The 13,152-nt window shown below is 32.7% G+C and overlaps 2 non-coding genes across 2 annotated transcripts; one reads left to right on the plus strand and one right to left on the minus strand.

The window, feature by feature from the left end:
- Positions 1–4,557: 4,557 nt before the first annotated feature.
- Positions 4,558–4,672, minus strand: LOC131079492 (U5 spliceosomal RNA). The gene has a single exon (XR_009113985.2). It is a non-coding gene; the product is annotated as a U5 spliceosomal RNA (small nuclear RNA).
- Positions 4,673–4,892: 220 nt separating this feature from the next.
- Positions 4,893–4,965, plus strand: TRNAF-GAA (transfer RNA phenylalanine (anticodon GAA)). Its single transcript has one exon. It is a non-coding gene; the product is annotated as a tRNA-Phe (tRNA).
- The last annotated feature ends 8,187 nt before the right edge of the window (positions 4,966–13,152 follow it).

A 13,152-nucleotide genomic window follows, 5' to 3' on the forward strand; every position in this document is an offset into this window, starting at 1 on the left:
AAATGGGAATATCTATAGGATTGGAAGAATCACCAATATCCTCATTGAAAAGCTTGCCAAATTAGGCTCCATTTCCTTGGTATTTAAACCTTGGACGGCCTTCATTTTACAACTCCTCCTTACGAGGATACTATAGGTAGGACTAATAGTAGTAAAATTCATGCACTAAGGGAGATAAATTATAATTTTCAATTTTAGAATGCAAAATTCTAGGAAAATGATTGAAAGAATGCAGATTAATAATGCAATCTCCTAGGAATTAAAAATTTTAAATTAGGGCTTTGCTAAAATAACCTCTTAATTTAAATTTAAAATTATCCCTTAGAAGATAGAAATTTAAATTTAAAATTAAGGCTGAAAATGACCTCTTAATTTTAATATTTGAAAGGAGAGAGATCAAATTTAAAATTAGGGTTGTCCAAAGCTAACCTCTTAATTTTGAAATGTTGAAATATTGAAGAAATCAATTTAAGTCTAAAAATTAGGGTGTATGTAATTAACCACTTATTTTTAAAATTTAAATTGAAAATTCAAATTCAAATTTGTTTTTGACCTTAGTGCGACCTAAAATCTTTAAAATTTCACAAATCTCTGGAATTGAGTAGTTAAATATAGTCAAAACAGACTCCCGGAATTTGGGGAGAAAAAGTTGAGACCAGGTAGATAATGACTTAGTCCGACCAACTTTTTTCCAAATTTTTTAGGGAATCAAGATATTGTGATTTTAATGTGAATTCCACAAGGATATGGGAATTGGAGATGTCTAGATATGTGAAAACAAGCCTTGAAGGTCAAAATAGGACACACTTAGGATGTTTGAGAATATGATTAATTGAGAGAATAACCAAAAGGGCACACTTAAGGGTCGACTTTTATGATATTTAGAAGTACAACAAGAGGCTTTAGATTTAATTGACTCAATTAAATGCTTAAAGAAAAATTGAAAAGTGCACAAGATTAATTTAAATTTAAAAATTAAGGTTTGTTGCATAAACCACTTAATTTTAAAAATTTAAATTTGAAAATTTGAATGTTGTAAGGTGGGAAAGTGAAGCAAGGACTCAAATTTGAAAATTAAATCAAGATCTACACTAGGGTTTTTTTATTTAACCACTTAATTTTTATTTTTTTGAAAAATTGAACATGTAAATGAAAAATTGAATTGCAAAATTAAAGAGTTCTCAGATCTGAAACAATTAATCCAATTTAGACAAATCACAAGCTCAATTTTGAATCTAAAAATTAGGGTTTTTTTGTGAATTTAACCTCTAATTTTTTTTAAATTACAAAAAATTTAAACTTGTAATTGAAAATTTGAATTTTAAATTGCATATGAATCAAATCTGAAAATGAAAATCAGAAGTAGGCATAAGACATGTCGGGCTCACCAAAATGTAAAGGGGAAAATTTAGGTGACTTGGCAATTCGCAAGGTAGAAAGAGAAATCATCAAATCACCTATTTTTGCTTTGGGGAGGCAATTCACAAGGTAGAAAGAGAAATCATCAAATCACCTATTTTTTCTTTGGGGAGATGCCTTTACATTCAAAAGAGGGGGTAAATCCACTAGATTTAGTTACTAATCAAATTAGGAATGAATACTAAATAGATTGATTGGAATGGAATGTGTTTAACCCTCTTTTGTAAGTTGACTAGTTGAATTAAGACTAAGTGTTGGAAATGAAGACAAATATGAGAAAACAATGAGCTACAGATTTGGGACTTCGTCGTGCACCTAGATATGAGAATTTTTAGATGATTCGGAGCTGCCCTGTGAAATCAGCCAAAAGTAGCAGGGATCGTGTGTCTGAACCAGGTCGCCCACCCTCTCAATCCTTCAAATTTTTTGCGCATCGAAAAGGGTTTCTCCATCTCTGCAAATAAAGCTTAAATCCAGAAGTACAACTACTCACCTACTTCCTCCTTATGAATTTTTTCTTGCCTCCACATGGAATTATGATTTCATGGAATAGAATGATGATATCCTCTTTAATGCTTGGAATCTTGACTTCATTGCTGCTCCAAAGCTTGAAGGAATACTAAAAATGCTCAATTGCTCTTGAATGCTTGATCTCTTGAATGCTTGAATATTTGATAATGATTGTGGATTGATCGTGGTTTTTCAAATGAGAGGGGAAATCCCTCTTATATACTTTCCAGTAGGATGAATTCATTAATTGTTTGACATGAGCCGACATGGAGGGGTTTTCTCGCTTCAAATTTTAGATAGGTCAAGGGGAGGGGCCCAAGGATAGGTCCCCATTAAGGGGGACTAGGGAACCACGCCCTGGTCCTGCCCTAATTTGGGGCAGGATCAAGGTGACAGTTGGGTGCATCACTGAGTTGAATGAAGTTTTTGACATGTGTGAGCATAATCAGGTCTTCGATCAGGCCGAGGAGCGCAAACACTAAGGCGAAGACACAAATGCGGTCGGAAATTGCAAGGGGTGCAATTTTAGAACACTACAATATGAAATACAATTCTAAAATGATTATATTGTGGCATGACTTATACAAACTTATCGTAGTAAATAATGATTCACATTACTTTGGCTTGAGTGGGAAGGATGATGCAAAGTTTTATGACTCCATATTTAAAAAAAAATTTATGGTGTTGAATTCCACAATAGAAAGACAATCTTAATGTTGTTGTTACATCAAAGCTGGCATACTTTAGTGCATGTAATGTGAACAATTGTATAGTACAGAGAGCTTAAATAATAATCAATCATTTTGTATTTGCTTGTGACATTATCCTAGGAGCATATTGCATGCTTTCTTGTGATTCTTGACCTTGGTTTATTGTCATTGAATTATTCCTTTAGGGGTTTGATTAAGAACACTACCCTCACAATTCAACATATTCTTCAAAGGTATTTCTAAGAATTGCTTGTTGGTAATAGGCTTTTGAGAGTATACACAAAAGAAAAGATGTTTCAAATAATTAAATCTATCCAGATTAAATATGTGAAACATAGATTTGGTTTCATACACAAGGTCAAATCTACACTCACAAAAATGAACAAGAGAATTTAACTAGTCAAATGTCCAATTTAGTGGCAATCTTATAATAGGTTTTTAAATGATGGCATCATAACAAATAAACTTGTATCACTTGTGCAATGATGTCTTCATCTAATATGAAGTTAAGTACCCATGCATTTAATTTAATTTATTTTACATTTGTTACAACATTTGGTATTAATTGCAACTTATTTATCTATTTTTCAATTGAATTATCCTTTATTTATGCGGTGGTTTTTCCCTTTACATTTTGGTAATCTAACATTCCAATATAACCTAGTGTTTGGCATCAAGAATTATCCTTCATTCTGATTAGGACTTTCAAATTTAAAAAAATTTATCACATTTTTTAATGTCAAATTTGTTGGAAATTTGAATTTATCCTTGTTTGTGTTTTATTATCACATCTTAATTCGAGTTTGAGCCTTCAATTTGTCACATCTATTTGATCCTACCTACCTACACTTAAAGTGTCATCATCATAGATTCTCATAGATCATTGTCTTTAATTGGTTTACATGCATGAATTGATGATTTTGATGTCTTCCTATCTTTTTATGGCTTATCATCTATCTATCCTCAATACACTCATGCCTTTCTATGATATAGATGAGGATAAGTGTTTTATCATATACATATTGTCCATCCTCAGTACACTCGTGTCTTTCTATGATATAGACAAGGATAGGTGTTCTACCACGTGTATATTTTCCCCTCCTTTATAGAGTCATTTGTTTTTATTATTTAATTTTATTTGTGTTCTTTATATGGCTTGTCATTTTGATGAGTATGCACCTAATGAGTCTTCCTCCTAAAGGCATGCCTAGGAAATATGATAAATTAAAAGATAACATTAGTTGAAAATATATTTTCACAAGTGATAGTTTTGGGGTTGGGTTTACCCATCTCACTATTGGGTCCAAACTCACTTCAAATTGGAGTCACAAACTGGGTCCAAACTCGCCTCATATTAGAGTCACATGTTGAGTTGGGTTTGTCCATCTTTAAACTCACTTCAAATTAGAGTTACAAATTGGGTCCAAACTCACCTCAAATTAGAATTAGGTTTGGTTGAGTTTGCCCATCTTTTAACTCACTTCAAATTGGAGTCACAAGTTGGGTCTAAACTCGCTTCAAATTGGTGTCACAAATTGGGTCCAAACTCCTCATATTAGAGTCACATGTTGAATTGGGTTTGCCCATCTTTAAACTCACTTCAAATTAGAATCATAAGTTGGGTTGAGTTTGAAAATCTTTAAACTCACTTCAAATTGGAGTGAAATTGATCCTAAACTCACCTCAATTTAGAGTCATAAATTTGATTTGGGTTTGCCCATCTTTATCTATGAGCAAAATAGTTTGAATACACCTAATCTCACCCCAAATTGATATCATAGGTTGGATCACAAAGAAACCCAAGTTAAAATATATATATATATAAATATTAGTTTGGATCACAAAGACACCCAAGTTAAAACATATATATTTATATATTATATATATATAATTTTGTAATTTAGTGTTGTTGGGCCTTCTCTTTGGTTAGAGAAAGCCTCCAAAATTAGGCGTATGCCGCTTTAGGTGGCCAAGACACGGTATTCTTTAGTAAAAGGCGAAAGAATAGTTCGCGCTGTCTTGACCACACGGCTCCGTGGTTTAGTGTGTTCACAAGCGGGGTATTTATAGCACATCTATTTCAGCATTGAACCCATGCTGAATGTGGGACTAAAACTAGATAGTTCTGCGCCGCGCTCCACAACACACGTTTTGAGAGTTCCGAGTAACGATTATAACTATGCAGCCCGCCCCACCACCTATTTTAAAAGTTTAATGTAGATAAAAATTAAAATCACAAGTGGTCTTGTCAATGCGGGGATAGCTCAGTTGGGAGAGCGTCAGACTGAAGATCTGAAGGTCGCGTGTTCGATCCACGCTCACCGCACGTTTTCTTACCGTTTGGCAGTCTGTTTCTTTGTTAGATTATTGAGGTATTTGCACCCTACTTTTGGGTGTAATGTGCAAGAAATGGTGGCAATTGTGTTTAGATCTCTGTCATATAAAATATTATAGTTATCTTTTATAAAATAAGATATTCATCTAAATAAATATTGTTGTTATAAATAAAAATACTATTTTTATGTGTATAAATATTGGAGTGGTAATATATATGTATGTAAGGATTCTAATAGATGTTTGGTGCATCTAAAGGATTATATAGTCATTTCTTTGAGTACGCAAAATAAATATCTTGTATTTTATCATTAAATATGTAAGATTGTCAAAAAGTTTTATGATTATTTAAATTTAAATATAAGCTGTGTTTTAAATAATAAAGTGTTGTTTTTATAACAACAAAGTTTTATTGTGTTCAACTATTGGACCATTTGTGTTGGATATAATAGTTTGAGTACTAACGAGTATTGAGATCATTTCGGTTGCATATAAATTATATTTTAAGTAAGAATATGATATTGTTCTAACGAGCAATGATATTTTTTTGGTTCAACTACTAGGGATTCCATGATTAAGTTTTGGTCAAACCTTTAAAAATATTTTTAATATAGTTCTCACTAGACCTACTGATGTGAAAAGTTGTGTGGTGAGTCACATCTTCAAACCTTATTTGTAGATAGATAAGACACCATTTCACATTTGAAAGAAAACACAGAGGTTCTATAATATTCTATATAACCACTACATGCTCGCAAAGTTAGCTCACGTGACTAGTGGCCCCTCTCCCCTATCAATTGCACTTTTGGATGTAACAAATATGCTAAAGATGTCTTAAAGATAAATCATTAGGTCTTACTTTGGATTGTTGGCTTTGATAAATCCGAGCTCAATGATAATAGTTATTTTTTAATTTTTTATTATTGAACAAAGCAAAAGAGAATATAATAAAAAATTAAATAGCACTCCAAGGGGAGACTACAAAGAAGAAAAAGAGAATGAAGTTGTGTGGTGAGTCACATCTTCAAACCTTACTTGTAGATAGATAAGACATCATTTCACATTTGAAAGAAAACACAAAGGTTCTACGATATTCTATATAACCACTACATGCTCGTAAAGTTAGCTCACGTGACTAGTGGCCCTTCTCCCCTATCAATTGCACTTTTGGATGTAACGGATATGCTAAAGATGTCTTAAAGATAAATCATTAGGTCTTACTTTGGATTGTTGGCTTTGATAAATCCTAGCTCAATGATAATAGTTTGTTTGTTTGTTTGTTTGTTTGTTTGTTTGTTTGTTTGTTTTATTGAACAAAGCAAAAGAGAATACAATAAAAAATTAAATAACAGTCTCCTTAAATAGTAGTCCAAGAGGAGACTGCAAAGAAGAAAAATAGAATGATTACAATAATTATATCCACCAACACACCATACAAACATATGAACAAGCCTGCCCTATTGAGCCAAACATGGTAGCTAAATACATGAGGCACTTTAACATGAACAACAATACATGAAAGCTATGGGAAACAAAGAAGCAATAACATGACTTTTGATAAATTTCTTAGCGAGATCCATAGTTCCTCTAACCATCTTGCACCATCCATTTAAGAAAATAACCTACACACCTAGTTTACTTGCAAAAGTAGGTTATGTACACCAAACTAAGGGTATGTAGTACACCATTGATTCCCTTCACCCATCCATAAAAAAAAATGAATTAGGACTCCACAGCAACTAACAATATTTGGATGGGAATCATCTCTAAGGTACATCTTCCCACTATTATATTCTTCATGTTTTGTAAACCAACCTTGATGTGAGGTAATGTGGAAAGAGAAACTAGAGTCTATCAACTAGACACCTTTCGATGCACGAGTGATCAAGACAATGAGAAAACAATCACCTTCATCTTGGGAGGATTTCTCATATTCATCGTTAGAATCTATGTTTTTCTTCTTCCAATATTTTTGTAATTTCAATATTTCACCTTGTACTTGTCGAAATATTTGGATCTCCCATGAGACTTAGATATAGACTTATCTTACTTCTTATCATTCTTCTTGCTTTTTTCTTTCATTCTTTCATGAATTGTAAGGGCCTTTTTAGCTAACTCGAAAGTCTTTATTCTTATTTATTTAGAAAGTAGAGATACAACTACTTTTTTCATCTTGACCTTGGTGGGATTGCCTATAATGGCCATAATCAAGTGGTCACATGAATATGGTAAAGAACACAATAAATTCATACACCAATCCTCATCTAATTTCACTCCAATAGAATGCAATTATGTAAATACCACATTGAATGCATGTAAATGGTCGACCTCTTACTCACACCCTTCCTCTCAATGGCATACAAATTCTTTCTCAGGAAAATATTATTCACTATTGATTTAGCCTAATAAATTTAACCAAGCTTATTTGAAAGGATCATTATGATAGTCTCTTCATGCATATTCAACAACATTAAATTGACCAAACTAAGTCTAATGACACATTTTACTTTTTTATCCATCTTACTCTAGTCTTCTTGTGATATAGTTATAGGTTTAAATCTAGATACCACAACTCATAGACCTTGGTCTTCAAGTACATCCTCCATCTCGAGCTTCCACAACTTAAATTTTATGCTTAAGAACTTCTCCATCTCTATGCTTGATATGCTTTTCATCTATTCTTACAATAAGATCAAAACCCTCTTTATGCAATATCACATTTAAATGAAGATTAGTTCATAAAAACTCTACACAACTTGAGGTGAGTAGGCTTTGATACTTAATGAAAGGAATCAAGGCACACATATATAATTCCTACACTAAATTTTGAGGAGAGCATTGCATTTTTTAGGATATTTTAATAATTATAAAATGAATAAACAGATACAAACATAAAATAAATAATATACCACAATATATGTGTAATTGAGGAAAATGAGAGAAAACCCCCACACTCCAAAGAAGCTCAAAATATTATTTAGCAAAAAAAAGTCTCCACTATAGATGCAAGGAAAGTCTTCACTTGAGTATTACTAACCAAAGATCTAGAAGAGTTTTGATAGCTTAACAATATCTACAAACTCACACCCAACCTCCATCTCAAGTACATAATTTATATGAGATATAATAAAAGAAACCATCAAATGGTAATTAGAAAAACATGAGCTAAATGTACCCAAAAAGTGGTTCCCAAATTCTTAGATTAAAAATCTAACACTCAGATCTCAAGATGAGTGCATAGGCTAAAAAAAACATGAATTCTACCTATCATATCCTTGCTATAATCCTTTCACTAAATTGGGTGTTCTACTTTGGTTTCATTATACCCATCCAATTATTCATTATGATGTGTCATAACATGCATCATAAATCAGTCAACAAGTCTAACTGCCACTTACATGTCTTTTATGATTCCAATACAATCATATATTTTGTATGGAAACTTCTAAAAGCCATAAATGTTGATTCAAGAGACCAATTGGGCCCCCTTTTTAAATTATAGAGCCTGAAGAGACCTATGAAATAGTCATCCTCAAAGATAGTGTTGAATAAACCGAGATATTTATTTTGGCTAAAAACCAAGTCTAAACCCTTGAAAATGAGTTTTTCTATTTTTTAAATTATTTTGGCTTAATCCAACCCATTACTTACACATTACCTACCTAAAAGGTTAATTTTTGAGATGATCCTTGGTTAGAAGGTCCTCTTTTATCCTCTTTTCAAACTATTAATAAGATAAAGGCACTACTCTTAAGACCGAATGGGGATAAGCTACATCATTATATTAATTGGAATGGAGAGCAAAAGAGGAAGGATTTTGGCTACGAATTGGGGGAGAAAGGTTTTTTAGGGGAGGAAAACATCAAGGACAGTATGACTATATTTAACAATTAATGTAGAATATTGGTGATTCTATGTTTTTCTTTGGAATGGAAATATGAATGTATTTGAGCTAGGCATCCTTCTGGTTTATTCTTTATTATTTTTTCTTATTCTCTTTGTGGATAATCACAATAATAGGATAATCACAATAAAATGATCTTTCTTCCTTTAATTGGAACCAGGTCTAGAATAATAGGATAGTACCTAAGGTCAGTGGCTTTTGGTGGGTAGTTATTCATAATAAGATCCTTTCTATTGACAATTTGAAAATATGTGAGGTTTCTAGCTTGTCAATAAGTGCACTTTGTTTTATAATGATAAAGAAACAATTGAGCCTATAAGATAGATATGTTTGGTCTTAGGTTTTGCATAATCTTAAAAATGATTGGACTTTCCCTCAAACTCTCAAAGTCTCTCCTTTTCACACCCTATTATGTTAGAGATGTGGAAGCAGATCCCACCTTTTGTGGCCTAGGGTTTATGGAAAGAAAGAATAACAGATTTGTTAGAGATCAATCTAGAAGCAACAATGAACTCTTCAAAAGTATAAAACATAATATTCAAAAGAATATAAATATTGAGATCATTGATTTTGCTAAGAAGCTACCTTCACATATTGAACTAAGGATAAAACAAAATTGGGATGTTAACTAGGATATTACTAAGGTTGAATCTGTTAAAATTCTTTTGAAAAATAATGTTAAATGAAAACCACTAGATAGGGAATGGGTGAGCTAATTTTGATGGCTTCTCTATGAGGAAGTTAAGTAGCAGAAAAACTTCCTACACTAACCTAGAGAGGAGGGTATGAAGAGGGGGAAAACCAGAAAGGTGAGATTAGATGGTTAGTGTTCAAATGAAGATTCAAACACATAAAACACATAAACATAAAATGACAATTTATACCTTGCTAATTCTTGCCTTCTCCTTTGGATTAGACCTTCGGTGAAGTGAAGAATGTGCCCCTTCCTCACTTGAATGGATTGGTCCTTGATGGGTGTGTGGAATGCTCTCCAAGTGCTCAACAAGATAGGTTGGATTTGATAGGATTTTGGATGGATTTTATATGGATTTTGGATTTGGAAGATTGAAGGAAGAAGAGAGAGGAGAAATGGGTAGCATGAGGATGCTATGAGAAGTGGATCCTTTGTGAGGAAATGATCATCCAACTTATAGATTGGAGGAGGCCAATGAAGGGCCAAGATTGATTTCTTTGTGGAGGGTTGAGAATGATTTGAGATAGAAGGCATGGATCAAGGGTGCCTTGGGAAAATAAACATGAATATAAAGTTCCTTGGGGAAAAGGGGGGAGAAATTTGAATTTCAAAATGAGGAATTAAAAATTCCAAAATAAGGATGCATTGAGGGATTCAAAGAAATTTGAATTTCTTTGAGAGACTCAATGTTGATGTGACATGAGTAGGAATATAAAATTGAAGAATAATGATAAACATGATTATGAGAGATTTAAGAAGGATTAATTAGGTTAAGTGGGATTAAGAAAAAGTGATTTGTAGGAATCACATGACTAGGTTAATTAATTAGAATTAATTAACTGAGTGGGTTTAGAAGAAATAATTATTGAGCTGACTTTAGAAGAATTGGGGAATAATTAATTTATTTGATAAATTAATTAATAGACAATAGAGACAAGATTAATTAAATTAGATTTAATTAACTCTGGGAGGAATAAGGATAACACAATTAAGTTAATTAATTGTGTTGACAGGATTAAATTAATTCAATATTAATTTTAGGTGTCTATAGGGTAATGCAAAAACTTTTACAGATCGTTACAACAGTTACAAAAACTAAATAGAAATAGAAACAATAGCATGCATACCACAACACAGTAATTTACGTGGGGAAAACCATTTCGGGAGAAAACCCCCACACTCCAAAATCCACCCAATATATTATTCAACAATCAACAATAGATTACAATATACTTATAGAGCAAGCTCTTCACAACAATACCACTAATCAAATATTCAAAGGTAACTCGATAGTCATAAGACTTTTACACACAACCTCTATGTCATGAACCTCATATATAGGAGATACAATACAAGAAACCATCAAACAGTATTACAAAACCATGGGCTAAAACCGCCCAATAAAGTAGAGTCAACCTTATCTCCATTCTAGATGCCTTATGACATGTCAAAACACATATCAACACATGTCCCTCCCTTTTAAAACTCATTTATGTGTCTGATGCATTTATATTTCCTATTTTAGGAGTATAAATTTCTGGAGGCCATAACTTGTGAACCGTGTCCTATTGACGAACTGTTTGAAGCGTCAGAAAGCTCGTGAAGTGCTCTATCGCCTCATAAATAGCTACATTGTTTATACGCACTTTTCAAGGCATTTTGGAGCCTCTAAATTCCTCAAAATTAAATTTAAACCTTTCATTGCACCCTCCAAAAATGAAAACTTTAATATCTTCAAATCGAGCCATGATCTTGTGACGTAACTTTATTGGAATGCTTATCTATCCAACCAAAAGCTTCGAGGATAATTTCACACCATTTAGTACTCAAACAAAAACTTACTATAAATAGTAACCTCATGTAAATGCAAGGTTGAGACACCATTTTCCCAACATTCTACAAGGGTAATTTTGTAATATTTTTTTGGGGAATGTGTTCAAGGATGACAATGGGCACATAATAGAAGGACATGCTAAGAATTAAGGCAGGAGATCCAATAATGAGTCAAAAGTTGTTGTTGTTTGGTGGGGTCTAAACAACTAATGGAAATGGGATTTCATCAGGTTGAAATTCAAGATGACTCAAAAATGATAATAGATATTCTAAAGGGTAAGATATTATCCCCTTGGAAATAAGGAACATGATAAAAGATTGTAGACTTATACTGAGGAAGCTCAAGACTAAGCATATTTATAGAGAAGGTAATTCTTTTGTTGATGTTGTTTCTAACCTTGGTCTTAACTTTTAGGTCTAAAAAATATTGGTTTTTATCCAATCTCCCATGTAATGTGAAGGAGATTTAATCAAATGAAAGATTCAAATTTTATGTTTCCCCGTAGGATATTGTTACTTTTTTCATTAGGGATGGTTGAGGTGGATGCATTTGGAGTAGTATTCATAATGATAGGGATGATGTTGATAGTTTTCAAAAGATCAAATATAAAGATTACATTAATTAATGTAATAAGGTGGCTTACGTGAATTGCAATAGAGAAAGGTTTAAAATATATGATTATTTACTTCTTATTCCAATATTGCTATTGTTAGATTATGATTGCTTTATTCCCCTTCATGCAAGCTATGTTCTCAGGTTGCATGACTAACAATATTAAAAAGATGACTGGGAAACATATTATTTTGCATTGTGTAAAAATGATTAAAGGGGTGTGCAATAATGATGTTCATGGTACTATAGGGTACTATGATATTTCCATGTGGATATCGATAAGAGAATATGGTTTTGGCTTTCTTGATAGAAGGTGGCAATATTTCAAAAAGGGTTTTTGTTAGCTGAATCTCTAAAACTTTCAAATTTGGCAATAGGGAAGGAAGTAGTAGATGAACTCTATTGAGAGATTTTTATTATTGATTGGAGAGAATTACAAGGAAAAGGAAAAAGTGGGTGGACCAAGGAAGAAAACCAAGCCTATCTCATGTGAAGCCTTGTGACATAATGTGGAGTTGTGGGAATTTTTTTAGAAAGGGGGTTGTACTCATTCTTTGTGACAATAACATAATTTAATGACAAGCTAACATCAAATTTTGTGAACTCTTGGGAGTAGGGAGAGGTGATGATTGTGGGTGTGCATTTTCAAGTCACTAATTAGTTGATTGTTAAAATGATTGGTCCCAAATGTGAAGGTATGAATGCCAAAAGAGAAGCAATGGGGGATACCAGAGATTTATCAATATTTTTTTTTAAGGAGAGAGTGCAAAAATATTCTAGAATGGATATAGTCGTGAAAACCTACCCGCGTCATGGGCCTTGGTAAGTATTCATGTGATAAAATATTTTACGCTAGAAGAGATATTTAAAACTATCCATAGGTATCACTTCCCCATCCTCAATCATATTAGGCATGGTAGAAAGAAAAATTTATCATTATATTTGATGTCCTCTCTTGAAAAATGCATTGATGACGGGGCCTATCTCTCTCTCCATTGGGGTTTAATTATGTCCATATATAAAGTCTTATGGTGGCCCCTAAGACTAACTTTGCACTAATGCAAGAGCATCTCGATAATCCTTACCACATTTTATCATAGCACTTGATCTCAACATGTGGGTTGGAACATGGAAA

Source organism: Cryptomeria japonica, chromosome 8, assembly GCF_030272615.1.
Source record: "Cryptomeria japonica chromosome 8, Sugi_1.0, whole genome shotgun sequence".
In the NCBI taxonomy this organism is placed as follows: Eukaryota; Viridiplantae; Streptophyta; class Pinopsida; order Cupressales; family Cupressaceae; genus Cryptomeria; species Cryptomeria japonica.